The sequence below is a fragment of the Ylistrum balloti genome, unplaced genomic scaffold (assembly GCF_031769215.1).
Source record: "Ylistrum balloti isolate Yb309-2 unplaced genomic scaffold, AGI_CSIRO_Ybal_v1 Utg371968, whole genome shotgun sequence".
NCBI classification, from domain to species: domain Eukaryota; kingdom Metazoa; phylum Mollusca; class Bivalvia; order Pectinida; family Pectinidae; genus Ylistrum; species Ylistrum balloti.
Window position 1 is genome coordinate 1 of NW_026782962.1, and position 17,234 is coordinate 17,234.

General features: G+C 35.9%; 1 pseudogene; it reads right to left on the reverse strand.

The window, feature by feature from the left end:
• Positions 1-19: 19 nt before the first annotated feature.
• LOC132564008 (E3 ubiquitin-protein ligase RNF213-like) lies at positions 20-7,000 on the reverse strand (annotated as a pseudogene).
• Between the last annotated feature and the right edge of the window lie 10,234 nt (positions 7,001-17,234).

Genomic DNA, 17,234 nt, shown 5'->3' on the forward strand with positions numbered 1-17,234 from the left:
ACTTTTGTCAATGATTGGCTCATTTGATCCCAGCTGTTTCATATAGTTCTTCAGCATCCATTTCAGGTCTGGAGAGTTGTAATGCACGATTCATTTTAGCAGCGTCTAGAGCCCAATTCATATTTGCATAATCAACATCTGGGTTCCTTTTACCGCCAGGCTCTAGTAAGCCATGAAGTACTTTCAAAGGATTAAACCTTGATATTTCCGCAAGACCTATTTCATCTAGAATGACAACTGACAGCCATCACTGTTGTATGTTGTTTCGCTCCCTAGATCCTTTTGCCTTTTCAAACACTTTACAAATCCCAGATGGCTCACGATTCGGAGCCTTGAAATGGTACCGCAAAACAGCTGTGGTAACATCTTGAAGAAGTCATTTTTCGAATCTTTTCCGCGCAAGTTACTACGGATGAGTTGCATGGATAGCGATTTGCTGCAGCCTGGTTTACCAACTATAAACACCGGGATTTGGTTCAAAATGCTAACAAATATCACAAATACATTTTCCCGTAGTGCTGTATTTCGCGCTATTCCATCCGGTAACTCCATTCTGTCGAGTATGTCGTTTTGCTCAGTTGTTATTATCTGCATGATGTGAGTTTCATCAACGTCCACATGGTGCTTAAAAAAGATAGAAGCCATATCACGCACATATTCTTTCCGTTTAGTTACGCTACATATCCTGCTTTGATAAGACATTGCCATTGCCAAAATAATTGCTTTCTTTTACGATATCTTTGCAGTGAACATCCTTTCTTGATAAGATGTCAGTGAACCATTTGACAAGTCGTATTGTCCTGTCGACATCCCGAAGGCTTACTGAGTAGTCTTTATCTTCCAAATCCCTAGTAAACTTCTGGGACATACCCAATAATTCAGAAAATATGGTTGAGAATAATTGTGGTTTCAGTACATTTCCGACCATTGTTTTGATGTATCTTTGTTCATCTGTATCACTTAATCTTCCATAATCCCAACAAAATCTATAAGTGATTCCGGAAGAGGGTGAACTCTGTACACCAATCTGGAAAGCTCATCTTCCTTTAGTTTCCCCTGTAATCCTTCAGTATAAACTGAATCTGCATGTCTTAGGCGATATGGATTGCATGCTGCTACTACTGATACATTAGGCGACAGTGATTTCCCATGATACCGATGGTGGCATAGTAAATCTGTAATAACACCTAAGTGATCACATGTGTTTATTTCGTCCAGAAACACCCATCTATGAGCAGATAAATTAGCATGTGCTACTTTTTGAATGCTGTCAATTTTACAGACAATTTCCTCCTCTATGTTCCAGCATGAATGCTTAAAATATCCAATTCTATTCCAGTAATGGTCGCTAGATATCTGACTAGCGACGTCTTTCCACATCCTGTTTCACCCATAATTACCACTGGAACATTTGATTGCAGTCTCATAACTACCAAGATCATTTTCAGAAGATTATCAGGTGTCAACGCGTACGATGATGCCAATGAGGTAAGCATGTCCTCTCTAGGAGAACCTGTGCACGTAAATCTCACAATAATACGCTGAAGGTCCTCAACTGACGCCTTTTCTAGATTATCAAATGTTTTCTTCATCTGACTTTGAAACAGGTTTTTTACGTTTTCTGGTACTTGAGATAGTTTCCTGAACAAAGCTGACACCGTTTGCATATCATGGTGGAATATTACAACAAGGTGATTGCTCTCTTCCATTGAATCATTCCCTGAACTCTCTGTGCAAGGATTGATGCAGTGCTTAATTGCTCAGTATTTTCACTTTCAATCCGAGTATTTAAGACGACGGCAGCCTGTGAAGAACGACAGGTACCTATCGATCTGGTTGCAAATTCCTTTGAAACGTCAACCATTATTCGGACTAGACTTGACTTCAAGGTGCTGTCAACGTTGTCTCCAAGTATTGCTCTGATGCTCGATTGTCGAAAGAATATACTTGCAGACATCTTTTTCAGTTGTTCGGCAAGAACTTTGATGAAAATTTCAACTAATGTGAATGACATATCGCTTGCCGATGAGAAATATTTTTGAAGCAATTGAATGCATAGCTTTTTTTTCAAAGGAAGCACCTTACTGCTGCCGTGGAAATATATGTCCGTGTTGTCTATTTTGGAAGTGTCCAAATAGTGCAAGTATTGGCACACTACTTGCAAAGGACTGTTTATATCGGAGGGAATTTTCATATTTGAATATTCTTTCCACTGCAGATCTATGCGTTTGAAATGAACTGCTGTCGGCAAACTATCGATTAAAATATTGTTGATTGAGTTTGCAACTTCTATACAGACAAAGTTTGTCGGGATAGCATAGGCACTTGTTCCTGAAGCGACAAACCCTGTAATAATAAGCTGAAATAGGAACAAATCCAAAGCCGTTGGATCATTTGTCATACCAATATCAATGTGCAATAAATGATGTGGTCTCAATTTCAAATCGAGGAGTTGTCTTATAAATTTATTTCTGTCAAACAAGCCACTCAAATGAAGAGTTTTTACGCTTTTGTCGTGCTCTGATGCAATATCAAATATAGTTTCAGTTTTTCCAAGTCCTGGTATGTCAGATGTAAGAGTAACAACATTAGGCCATTTTGCTTCTAAACAATTCCGTAATTGTATTTCCGTTAAGGGTCTTATCCCAAAAATGTTATCATGGAACCATTCTAGAAAAGTGCACTGGTCTCTTCCAGTACAAACAATTGCCAAGAGAAAATTTTCTTCCCTGGGAAGGTACTGGAGCAAATTGGTAAGTTTGAATTGAAGCTCGTATGGAAGTAGTTCTGCATTTACTATGCAAAATAATCTTTTCTGCGACTGGGTGTTTGTAACACCTCGACATCTTTTGACTAACAGGCATAATTCATCTTGAGTCGTTTGCTTTGTACAAAATAATAGCTCATTCGATTCTGGTAGAAGACCTGTTGTATTTTGATACAGCGCTAGAACAGTATGTAGTACTGACCGACTGCCTTCCTCTAAAACAGAAATATGAAGCTTGCCTTCTAACACTGTGTCTCTTAACTTCACATTTCTCCGCTCCGTTCCTGGAAAGGCTCTTCTTATTGGAGGAATCATCCCAAAAACATCCTGAACACAATTTCCTGTTTTATACAGTTTGTTTTCTATATTGTCTTCCATGGTCATTGAATGGTACTTTTCATAGAGACTAGCAAGATGTGAAGGATTTACATTTGGATTTACGTATCTTAGAATATTTAGAACCGTAGTTTCGTTATCTCCTCGCTCCAGATATGATTGCACTAGAGGAAGGTGCTCTGAGGATATATAATTCATCAAGAAAAATTGTTCTCTACAATTTTCAAGTAGAGATTTCCATTCTGAGAGTTCGTTCGACAGTTTATTTAGAATACCTTCTGCGTCATGTGGTTTGATCATCTGCGTTGCACTAGTACACCAAACAAAATGCCCGAGTGCCATCAGTGAGTCAATCTTGTCTACTATTGCAAACAAAATATCAACACGTGAGGAAAAATGTGTTAGGTGTTCTGCCAGTTTAGACCTGTGTGCCTTTCGAGGAGAATGTTTTTTTTCTTCAGTACTCATGATTAGTAACGCACGGCTCCGTAGATCACTCAGACGGGAGTGGCTGTATTGGTATACCTTTTTGTCTCGTTTGCACTCAACGCTGAGCTCGCATACTTGATTGTTTACATAGATTCGAAAAACACCGCCGTTATTTATCATTTTGATGATCTCTTTTGTATTTTCCTCTTTGTTTGCAACATTATAGTATAACGACTTTAAACTATGGACATTATCCATGCATGCTCGAATTTTTGCTGGTATCTGTTTTGGTTGGCAATTTGCATAACTTTTTGTAAATGCATCAATAAATGCTCTTATGTTTTGATCAAGGTTGCTTTTCAATACCGGGAGTAAGAATTGTTTGATATCGATCAAATCGGACACAGTCGATTCACAAACAAATTGCTCCGAATGTTCCTCTACGGCATCGATTAGATTGCGTAGATCCTCATTTACAACTTCACGAATAAATTCTACCAATGCAGATGACTGTACAAGTTCGCTTATAATCAAGATCAGATCTTCATCAATATCTTGTGTTGCGTCCTTCATAATTTGTACTGCTTCGTCAACATCTCTCAACAAAAGCCAAGTATTCTGTTCAAACAGCGTATCAAATGCACAAATTGCGCAATGAAATTTCACATCAGTCGCTGAATCCAAGTTAAACGCTTTTAAAGCATTTTTAATTGCATGAAACCTACTTTCATAGTGAGGATATTCTTCAAAGTTTAATAATGCTCTTTTCATCTCCGATTTTAAGGTTATATGAGCGCGCTTTGCGATATCGATTTCTTCTTGGATATTGCACTTATACTGAAAATAATTAGCAATGTCTGAAATGCTTGTTTCCTCGAGTTTCGAAATGTTCTCCCACCATTTCTTGTAAATCTCCAGCACAGGTCCGCTAAGAGAGCTGACAAATGAACGAAAAACTAATACAGAAATGTCTTTGTCATCTTCACAAGACAGAGAATGAGAAGAAAATAACCATCTAATGTCTTCAACAGCATCCTCTGGCTGCATGTCATCTCTGTCATTCTCAATCAATACATCGCACCATTCGTCGTAGTTTGAACCCATCAAATTGCCGACAGCATTCCAATACATGCGAGATTCCAGGAGGAAATTAATGGTTGTGAAATCTTCATATGTATCTGTTACCCATTTGGTAAATTTTTCAATTTCTGCGAATTTCATACTACCATCTGTTATATAGTCAATATCTGACTGAATACGAGATTTGACCGTTTCGATTTTTGATTTAAACAATCCTCCAGTACGCTTGCAAACCACTTCAAGTGATTTTTTTGTTTCGTTCATTCTTTTTATCGTAGATGCTATTGACTCACAAATCGTCTTCAATTTTAAAAGAATCGTTTGCACTTCAAAACGGCTGTATGTATTACCAGGTAAAAGCGTTTTCATCTGTGCCACTATGTTTGAAGTTCTAAGCAGTCTACAGCTGACCGTTTCGTCTCTTATGCTGTTCACTACTTTGCGCAGTGCCATTTGTGCATGTATAAAGAGCGTGTCCTGCTCGAGTTGTTCCTTCTTTGTTCCATTGGCATCGAATAAAGCTTTCCAAAGTGTAGAACACTTCAGCAAGACCATAACAGTGTCTTCATCCGGTGAGTTGTGGGTTACACCAGACAGTTTCATTAGACTTCTACACAATCCCAAGGTAACTCTGGCGGAAAAACAAGGACAGATCATAGAGATAAAAAGGATTATCTTTGATGTGTGAATGTATTATAAAAAGAAAACTTAGTTACCAAGATACCTTACAGTATTACAGCTTAAAGTACATAGATTATCTGAGTGTTAGTGTCATGTCGTTAGGGCTTTGTATATAGTTAATAATGACGTTCTTAATAGAAAATCTATTGTGAAGTTTTCTTGTCACTAAACTAATACTCTTTTCGAGGGTATACCATTACCTTTATTTTATCCAAAGTTTATATTGCGGGTTTTGTTGATAAAAATGAAGCCTCTTATCCATTATCCTTATTATCCTTGTGCTTTTGCGTTTGTCGTTACGTAAATAGTCCTCCATTTGTTGATATTGTAAACTTATTTAATCCATTGAGAACTACAAAGACATCTTTCTCTTAACATTTACCTTGCTTAAAAATTGACGCAATCTTATATATGTTCAAAGAGACAAGTTTGAATTATGTATTAAATCTTGTTTAAAAAGTATAACATAGTAAAGCTGGAATTAATTATCTTTTTGCAAATCATTAAACATACACTTCGATAGTTCTTGCCTAAATGATGAGCTGTGGATTTTTTAGAATTTAGACATGTTATACAACAAAATCATTAAAAGTACTGTTGCACGCTCAAGGTTTGTTTACATAAAATAGTTACTTACTCTCACCAAGCAGGATGGACATTAGTCATTTAGGGATTTTTGTAAGACCATCTCATTATTTCAGGTCAATGGCAGCGTTTGAACATCATTCGTCATTCATCGACACAAAACAGTGAATTGCGTGACATTGAAACACATTGATTTACATATGCAATTACTTCAGTGTCACCAAAATCAAGCCGAAGAAAGAAAACTAATCACAGTTGCCTTATAGTTAACTCATTGTGAACCTACCGGTTATCAGCTCAAACATTCTGTTGATAATAGGCTCTGATGAATTATACTAACCTAGAGTTTATACACATTGGAGTTGTTCTGCCACTGATGTCCATGATAATCTCATTGACGGAGTAGCTCCTTGTGTCATGTCCATCGCGGATTAAAGTCTTCATATGAGCAGCGAACTCATTCTCAGCGAAAGGATCGTCTATCTGTTCGATTTCAGCAGTTGTCTGAATGTTTTCTTTCATTGTTCTCTTCCTGAGTATGTTGTATATCTTTTCAGACAATGGAGACACCAATGTTTGATTTTCTTTGAGATATTTCGTTCGAGAAACGTTTCCAAGTTGTCTATACACACAACACAAATCCTGAGAGGTTACCTTGCATTGGTATTTACAATGATGGGAGATAATGTTGTCAAACCATGTTGCCAATATTGATTTCCCTACTTCAATGTCTAGATGGCAAAACTTGTCAGTGTCCAATAATCTTACTAATGATGGACATATTTTCGAATTTTGCGTAGCAGAAATAGCTTTCATGAGGGTAACTTGTATTTCAGAATTTTGAAACAGTATGGCATCCTCACTTGTGCAGATATCCAAAAGTCTTTCCCAGTATTCACTCTCACCATACATATCCGTTGATTTTATCACACTTATAATACTTCTCTGGAATAAAGAAACCACTTCGGTGAATTCTGGGTCTTTAGAGTAGGAACTCGTGAGCGTCCATATATCGGAAAGACTCTTAAATTGATCCTTATCCGTCGTTTTACTAGATTTGTTTATTTCTATCTTGGTTCTAGTGAGAATAACTGGAAGTGAAAGCTTTGCTATATCATTCATTGTTCCACTCTTCATGAGATGGTCTGTACAATAAACAAGAGACTTGAACGTTATATTTGTTAAAATGATTTCTATTAGTTTCCCATCTTCAGCAATGTTTGATGATTCCTGGAAGGAATCTATTAGTGAGACGGTGTGTTTTTCATCGATAGAAAAAGAACACCTCGTGCTGGTCCAGTTCCAGCTGGAATTGTATACTTTGATCAACGAAGACGATGGTAACATCGGAAATGCAATATCCAAAAATCTCACAAAACTTTTCGGATGTGAAGCCTCTGAGTTGAAGTACAAATGAAATAAAGTATATGCAACTTTATCTATGCTTGACCTTGTAAGATCATGTGAATGAGAACATTCTACTGCCTTAATGATGTTTGGAATCATTGCTGTCTGAAACTCATGTGATGTGGTGGGTAGGTTTGATAGAAAAACTAAAAAACATAATGCACGTTCTCTTTTGTAAGGTAGGTAGCTTAACATAGTTGCTATCACATTTAATATATGTTGCATATTTGGGAAATAAAAGTAAGTCTCCTTCTGAAACGTTTCCAGATCCATGATGGATTGTTTGAGGGAGATTTCCCCTACTGACAATATGATTGATGCACATGTCTCAGCATACCCCTGCTGTTGCAAGTGTAATTCTTTACATAGTAAAACATCATGACGTCTTTTCGAATCGTTTGCATTTCGCTGAAACGATTCCGTTTGATAAGTATCTAATTGATGAACAGTAAATCGAAAGATTCCGGTAGTTTTTATAATTTGTCTTTTGATTATGAAAAAAAAATCGATTTTTTGTTTAGTAACAGGTACATTAACATCCACACTCCATAAACATGACCTTGGGAATCGACTAAGTGGTATATTGCGTAGGTTTTCACAACTGGTTACCAGACATACATCTACCACCTTATCTGTTTCTTCATCTGGTATGAACACTGAAAACAAAATATCCTGAAACAAAATTAATTCATTACTTGGCTATAATATCTTCCTCTTAATTTTGATTGACGAGCACATATGTCTTAAATGCCATGATTCAAAATTCAAGCACGAATCACATCTAGATTTTTTTCAGACTGATGCTTATATTTGTGGCAATGTGAAACCATTATCAAAATGAGTTTGTATCTCGCTGACGTATCACGGAAAATCTAAAAACCTCTGATAAAATAAAAAAAAAAACTGCAGAAATGTCAACAAAGGATTAAGTAAATGATATACTTATGATGCAATTATGTACAAACGAAAACGAATCTAAACTCCATGCATGATTGAGTTTTCTCTATCTCAGACAGATATTCTATAAAATGTCATTATTGTCGGGAAATGGACCTGTCTGTGAGAAGCAGAAACTTGCTATTTTCCCCCATTCATTGTAGGATATCCCTTTTATATATTTTACAATCATTTTTTACCAAAACGCTCTATAGTCGTGCTATTGTACTAAGAGGATAACGAAACGCAACTTACCGATTTGATCGAAAATATTTATACGCAATATGCCTAAATGTGAAATGCAATAGTCGTGCTATTGTACTAAGAGGATAACGAAACGCAACTTAACGATTTGATCGAAAATATTTATACGCAATATGCCTAAATGTGAAATGCAATAATTAACTCTGAATAATGAATCATCCGTCACCAAATTTTCTGAGATTTTAACAAATGATGCCAAAGACAAAGTTGAAACAATGACAGTTGTCAAACCAATCCTTATCTAGTGTTTGCCCTCCCCGCAAAGCTAAAGCGTCTCTAATTATGCGTGACATGAAGTTCATATGGACATCTATCCATAGAGGAATGTTATCTCATTCCTCTGTAAGTGCATTGACTGAGTGACGGAGGTTATTAGAGATATTTGCTCGATTCCGAATTTTTCTGTCTAATTCATCTGATAGGTGTTTGAATGGAAACATATCGGGCAATATGGAGGCCAATTTGAAGAGACGATGTCCTGGGTTGCAAGAAAATCCCTACAAAATTTTGTAAAGCGTGGTCTGGTGTTATCATGCAGGAAGGTCAAATGGCGCCTTATGATGAAAGACCTCCAGATCTCATCTCGGAGCGTACAGCCGTTAAATTTTCGTTGATGATCACTAATGGTGACTTTAAATCAAGGTAAATTTCTCCCCAAATCATAACCGATCCTCCTGCATGCAGGTACACACGCAGACGGCCATCTTATCGAAATAACATGAACATAGATTCATCCATGAAGAACGTAGACCTCCAACGTCTTTAAGGGAAACGTCTAGTCACATGTGCCGTCAACCATCCCATATGATGTGCTCGACGTTGAGGTGTTAATGACAAAAAATTGCCTTTCTAACAATTTTTTGTTGGATTCGACGTTTTCCATTACCAATGGTATTTCATACCGTTTCGGCTGCCGTCAAAGTGGGCATGCCTAATAAACCGATCTTTACATCACGACGTTATACATGGACGTCCGGATCTTGGTCTGTTATCAACTCTTCCCGTGGCATTCAGACGTATAACTAACTGACTTTTAGTCGATTTGTGAACTCTGAAATGAGTAGCGGTTTGCTCTTGAGTTTTACCCAAAGCATTGCGTGGACCCGTCCTCTTTTGAGTTGGGATAGCCATGGCATATTTGTAAAAACATTAATTGATAGCAAATGTATTGGCAACCATGCATCTCGGTGATAGTCACATGTTTAAATGTAAAAGAATGCACGCATTTGTACAGTCACGTTATATTGGTAATTTATGCGCACCGGATGAATTTTCTTTTGACACTGATGATGGTTTCACATTTACATTAATGTGGGGGTTAGATAAGGTGCCCTATTATCCCTCTTACTTTTTATACGGCTATGTATGTTAATACAGTATTTTTTCCATTAAAGTAGTTGCGTTTTTTTATCCTTTTCAAATATTTATATCAATTCTTTATTTCGCAGTGGTGTAAGGATATTTAGTTCAGGGACGGAGGGATAGACCTCTGCCTATGTAATTTCGTTGTCGTTTAAATAATCATTGTATTGTTCCCATAACAAGCTGTATTTTCAGAGCTCGTCGGCGACTAACCTGAATATGTCTAGCGTGGTTACTTTTGAGTCCATTGGGACAGTCGATTACATGGGTGTTATTACTCGTAATGTTTCAAACTTCAAAAAGTTGTGTCACAATTCGGTGGTTACTATATCAACTACTGTGCGGAAAGTGTGATCAGTTTTGTGACGGGCAAAGTTCATTTATTATTGTTGTTACTGTTCTGTTTTCGTGTTGGAAGAGTCAGTATTTCCCAGCTAGCAGCGAGGGTTAAAAAAAGGAGACATGAAAAGAAATTAGTTTCGGTTAAACATATGACATTCTGGTCACAAATGCGGGGCCTATGTGATCCCCTGTCGGTTTATTCTCAAGAAGCTTGCGTTTAAAAAAACATGAAACGCTTCTATCATTTCATGGGAGCTTGCGTCATACATACATTGAATATGTGGAGTTAGTTCATGCATAAAGTGCTTAGATAGGTCATATCTAGATCAGCGGCTCACTTATGAGGAAACATGATTTTTGAATTGTTTCCCCTTATTTAGAAACTCAGTACTACAGATATGGCTATTTGTGACTTATTTCTTTATTGCTTAAATCATTACGTTTAATGACTGATTTTATAACACCTGCACAAGAAAATCCAAATAGAGTACTTCTACTCCACAGCGGTCTGCTTTAATACCCATGGCAAGTATGTGGATAGTGAAATGGACAATTCATGCAATAGTCAAAACTGTGACAACTGGTGTCATGTTTCCTGTATAGTAATGACTACAGAAGCAACAAAAAAATACCAACATGTGTACAGAATCATAATCCAAAAAAACTTCAGTATAACTAGGGCAAAATATGAACAAAAGAAATACACTCATGATCAAGTATATGAAGAACAAGACCAGGTGTTTTGCAAGGGTATGCACCCTCTGCGTCATCGATGGCACCTGCCATGTAAATCATGGTCAATTCAATTCAGGAATATCATGGTCCCAAATGAGAACAATCTACACAAGAACGGAATCAATGAATAAACTAAAACGAGCATCAAACATGTCCAAATTCTTAAAGCAAAAAGAGTAGTATACCAATCAACGAGATAATATGACGACCGCAACACCTCAAAATAATTTTTCATCAACCTACATCTCTCGAATCCCTGTGTTGTGTGTTTGTCGGTCAAGTGGCGATATCTTCCATGAAAATCGTGGAATCATGATCAGGCGAGGTATACGTGCAATTCGCTAACGCTTCCACAACATAGATATGCAAAGTCTAAAACATATGATTCAATCCTGATGACAACCTTACCTATAGCCTCATGACCTGGAGATTACTAACTTTTTTCTATATAACTCCATCCTCTCCTAAAAATCTAAAGCGCGTTACAGAAACATTGAACGTTAAGTAAGATAATTTATTCGAAAGAGCGGTCTGGTCTGTTTAAAGAGCGAAGTATTATCGAGGTAGTTATCCAGAGCATGTATTTTGGAGAGACCGAAAAAAATCCCATCATAGTTCATATGTTTACTGAAGCAAGAATAAGTGATATTAATGTGTGTATTGAAATCTGGAATGAATGGTGAAATCTATAATTGTATCCCGTTTCTACAGTCCTCCAAATTTCAAAATGTGCTTGCGGTCGGAGAACCATATTCTCTATCTACTAAATATCCGATGGTTTGACAGACTTGTCATCGACTTGACATGGATATCTGAGCGGACATTAACTCATTAGTTTAGGAGATCCTACAGAAAAAGCCTCAGTCAACAAAATGTGAATTTCTTATGATTTTTTTTTTGTTTGTTTATGAAGAAGGATGTGCAACATGAACAAACACGACTACGTTTAACCAACCCAAACACAACGCGACTTGTGAGGAAAAAGCAGTGACCACCTACATAACCGCTCCATGAGGAAAGAAGCTTATATGTAAACACCAAGACGCCCAAAGCCATAACTATATCCCGGCCAGTAACTAGGCCCAATCTCATCCTGTACTCATAAATAAAACATCATCCGTAAGTTGTAAAAAATGTTGTAAGAATATTGAGAGGAAAAAAACAACAAAGAACTCACAAGGCCAAGGTCATCCTGAAGCGGAGCTCGATTAACGAAATCCCCGAAAGTCTTCGTTCCTTCGCTCAATGTCATTTCTCTTGCTGAAGTTTGGTCATTTTTGCTCACCTGTATAAGAAAAGAAGGAAGTATATTAGGCAGTGAATTTATATCAATATACGGCAATGACCATCCTATTCCAACTATATAATCTACATCTACACAAATAACCGCGGTGCATAATATGATATGAAGAACAAATTGAAATCAAACAAGGTGTTACTTGAAAAAAAAACACTCCATGTATAATAAGATGACATGTTTTTAATACATTTTAGACACTTACGTTAGTCACTTGACATGCAAAATATTTTGTAAGTGTGTGGATATCAACAGTTATAATACGATATTCCATGTGACCTGAAATCACACCATGCTACTGAGTAAACATTTTTCAGAAAACTATGTTACATCGTTCTAGAACATTGAATTAAATATATTTTCATTCCAGAAAAAAAGTATTGTATCTACATTCTGAAGCCTTTCACTTAAATGGTACTTACATGAGTGCTGGAGGTTTGTGGACACATTGTATGTTGTTCAGTTTCTTTTGGTGTATTCATTTTTGCTGCATCATCAACGGTTTGCTTACAGGTAAAAAAAATGGTAAATTCGGTTTGTATATATGAAAAACCTTTCGTTTAATTAATAACTTTCTGATTAAAGTGCTGCTTTTGACAACTCTGTAGACAAAGAAGTAACAAGAACCTCACATAGATATAGGTGTGTCGACTGTTTAATTAATAAATTTGTTGTTGAATTTGGATCGTTTTCCCTTAAATATCAACCACGGACCATCATTGGATACAGTATCTGATGTTATGATTTAAAACTGATTTGAAAGGTGATCAAGTGTGACCTTTGACTATTCTACATGTGGTCTAATATGATTTTTGACTACTGAGAGCCGAACTTTTTTTATCTGTAGTAGAACTTGGTATCCGGAGATGTGAACATGAACTAAATATGTAGATATATTTATGAGGTACAAACAAATTTGTTTTACAAGCTTAGGATGGCCAGTCTGACGGATGCAAGGCCAAAGCAATAACCATATTGCCCCTTCACTTACTGGTGTGTCAGTGTTTTCAGGGTTTTTTTTTCATTCTAATCATTGTCAATGTTATCAATTGTAATCATAAGTTAGGTAATAATAATAATAATAATAATAATAATAATTGGTTTATTGTACAAATTGGCCTCCAGCCCACAGTACCATTCAATATTACAATATTTGACATCATATCATAGCATATATTTCATATATACAGAGTAGGATAAACATATGTTTCCCAAGATGGCATAATTTCCATCGGTAACAAGCTATGTATATACAGTGACATAAGTAAATCGATCATGAACAGGTATATAAGCTATGGTAGTAATCAGGTTATTTCAGTCGATGACAACTAAACTGGTCAATAGTGCAACTAGTTAAGTCATAGTGGTCATATAGTCCACAGTTTAATAGATTTATGATCATGATTTTCACCTACTACACAGTATATAGGTACCAGGTAGGTAAATCCATTTCTCTGTTATTAAAATCAGTACAACAGTATCTCTTCTGTATATTATACACAAGCTGATTACTAGTTTGACCGTTGATACATAGTACCTACATAAATTTCTATACTTTCTAACACAAGTCAAGTAGATAATTTATACTGTAAACAGTTCAACTTTCCTCCTGATTGATCCAACAATTTCACTTTCTAGTAATAATTGTACAATTGAAATAGTACCAGTTTGTAATAACTTTTAAGTAAACTGCAGTATTTCTGACCTTACATCATTTGCTTTTTTTAATAAAAATTGCAACATTCCTCATTAAGCCAATATCCTCTGACATGAGAAGTTTGACTAAATTGTCAAGGGTTGGGTTATTAATACACCATCGTGGGAGAAAGTTCACTCTGATGTCTCTTAGAACTGGACATTTTAACATAAAATGAAGTTCATCCCCAATCTCGTTTAGGTTACATATTTTACATATTCTTTCTTCTCGTGGAATGGAAAGCTTTCTGCCAATTTCTATTTCTAGTCTATGCGTAGAACAGCGAATACTTAGTAGAGCAAACTTTAGAGTAAACGATAACTTGTTCAGAAAAGGTTCTGCGATAGGGTACTGTTTTATTCTTGAGTAAAGTTCACATTTCGGTGAATTACTAATGTATTCCGTCCATTTCTGCATGTTAATGTCACGCACTTGTTGTTTGAACAAATTCATGAACATGGTTATATCACCAACACCCTGATTTATCCATACCACTCCAAAACTGTTGTGAAATAATAGTTCCCTTACATGTGTGCACCAATTGGATTTTCCATTTTGGTCAAGATTATATAGCATGGTAAAACACTGTTTTGGTAAACGATTATCGTCCATACGGAACAGACGCAGCAAGTACTTGATTGGTTTGCACATGTAGTTCACGCACAATTCTTGGCGTCCACACTCACCAAGTGCTATATTATTATTTGTATTTTTGCCAGTACACAATAGCCACTTGCAAAATTTCTGATGAACAGTTTCAATGTCTTTTTGGTAATGTGTATCCCATAACTCAGCACCGTAGAAGAGTATGGGGGCGATCATTGCATCAAACAGTTTAAAGGCCACAACTGGGTTCATAAGTTAGGATACACTCTAGTTGTTGCTTGTTTGGTGTAATAGGTATATTGCGTGGTCAACAGTCAGTGTCAGTTTTATTCATGGTATTTGTGTATTGGCTGGTTGCTACATTATCTTACAATATACAGTAGGCTTTGGATCTTCGTATGAAGTTGCTCTACCAACTGGTATATCATATCCAAGTAAAAGACAGTGATTTATATTGTATGTTATTACTTATAATCCTATGCACAATGTTATTTAAGTCGCTTTCCTGAATTTTCGGTAAGCCTACTTCAATGATAAATAGACAAAGACATCATTGATTGATGAAAGAAAAAGCCCCATAAAAGCTTTACCTTTTCTGTTGAATTCTCTTCTTTGTTGTTTTGCCTTGTGCTTTGAGATCCTCTGAAATGAAAGCGGAAAATCAAAGTGTTAGATATATTATAAATAACATAAACTTTGTCAGTGATAAACATAACTTTTTCCTACAGTTAATTTTCTTAACCAATACTAAATTCTCTTTCTTTCGCATTGGTCAGTAAGACTAAAAATGAAATCAAATTAATTGGACTGTTCGGATTAAGTTTGCATAATTCACATTCTAAATATGAATGTGATATAACAATGTTCGTACTTCATATAAATACTACTATCATAAACTTTGTTTATTGTCACATGTATCCATCACTTCAATTCACTGTTATTTCTTTTGTAATAGTTTGAATAAAACACGTACGCTTAGATATACTCACCCTAGAAAAAGTTCAGCTTCTTTTGTCGTCTTCTGTTTATCAAACATTTTGATTTTATAGTGCACATATGAATTATCTTTTTTCAAGCCACTGAATGATACAAGAACCTTTCTGTTGTTTTTGTCTAGATAAGCATTTATATTTTTCGATAAGTCGTTATGGAAGTGTGTTTTGAATGTATCCCATGCCTCCTTGTCACGTATGTTGAAAATGATGCTAATTTCATTATCCCCATGGGGGTGGACGATTTCATGGATATCATAATTTCGTCCTTTTTGTTTCAAGAATTCCTGAAAATCATGAGCATAAATGCATGCCCATAAACTCTTCGCGAGACCCTCGTCGTAAATGTTGCCTTTGTTACCGACAGTGTACGGGCAAACCTGTACAGAAACACCTGGAAAAGGAAAATAAATTTAGAAGTTTGATTTCTGTTGTTTTCGTTGATTTCATTTCAGAATTATTTCATTGCAAAGATCAGGCAGCAGTATACGCCTATGAAAGCCTGCTCCTTAGAACATTGAACAAAATACACAAAGAAGAATCTAGAAATCTTCCTAACAGTTATGATATAGAAGTAATGATGAAATATCAAAAACGAAAAATGATTTTCATTATGCTACACATTTTTTTTATTATTTATAAAAGCTACCACAAATATCAGTCCATTCCTTAGACTTGGTACGTAGGTCAGCACAGACAAACTGTTAATATTTTTTTTCGATACTAGACAGTTGTTGAATAGACCAAGATTTGTGGCAACATGGATATTTTGTGTAAATTATGAATACTAGATATTTGTATCACTAATGAATCTTGTTGAACAAGTACACATTAATGTCAATATTTTAGTTTAAATAATGTGCTGTACGATATTTTAAGGCAAACAGTATTACACTGAGAAAATATTCGCTCGTGTCATGCCAGAGATGATCGTAGCAATATGAATATATATGTATGTGTGTGTGGCGGGTGGAATATGTGTGTGTAAAGATTTAAAAGATAACAGGACTAAAGAGCAACATATTTTTCGAGAGAGGAGAGCTCTTCTGGGCGAAATCAGATTACAATGATGCATTAGACAGGATGAACAGACAGCAAAATAAAATTGATGTTCTTGACGAAGGAATCAATATATCATTTCACTTACTGAATCCTGATTCCGCAAAGTGTTTATCGGAAACATGGCCACTAGACGCTTCAGCCATGACTCTCAAAATACACTATGACGCACTGACATTGTCTGAAAAATAAATCACATCGTGAATTACACAGGAAAAACTTAAAATTTCGAAAGTTATGCATTCAATTAGTTCTATGGTTTAAATATAAAATCTAAAAACGAGTTGTACAAGAGTGTGATCGAATGGATCTCGGTTCAATCGACTGAAAATGTTTGTTTTCATAAGTTTATATCTGTGGCGACCATATTGAATTTCATATCTAAGTTTCAAGGATAAAAACAAACTATGCAAAGGCTCTTGTAGACAATCACAAACTACGTCAATCACAACATGGTGCACATTATTTCCCAATATATCTCTTGAAGATAGAATTGGTGGTTCAATGTGACCTTAAATTTGACCGATCAACACCAAAATCTGATCAGACATAGAATTTATGCCCAGATTCTAGGATGGAAGTATATCTTACAATGATCAGTAAAGTTGATGAAACATCCTATATTCAAGATACATTTATTAAATCAATATCTAGGTGTAA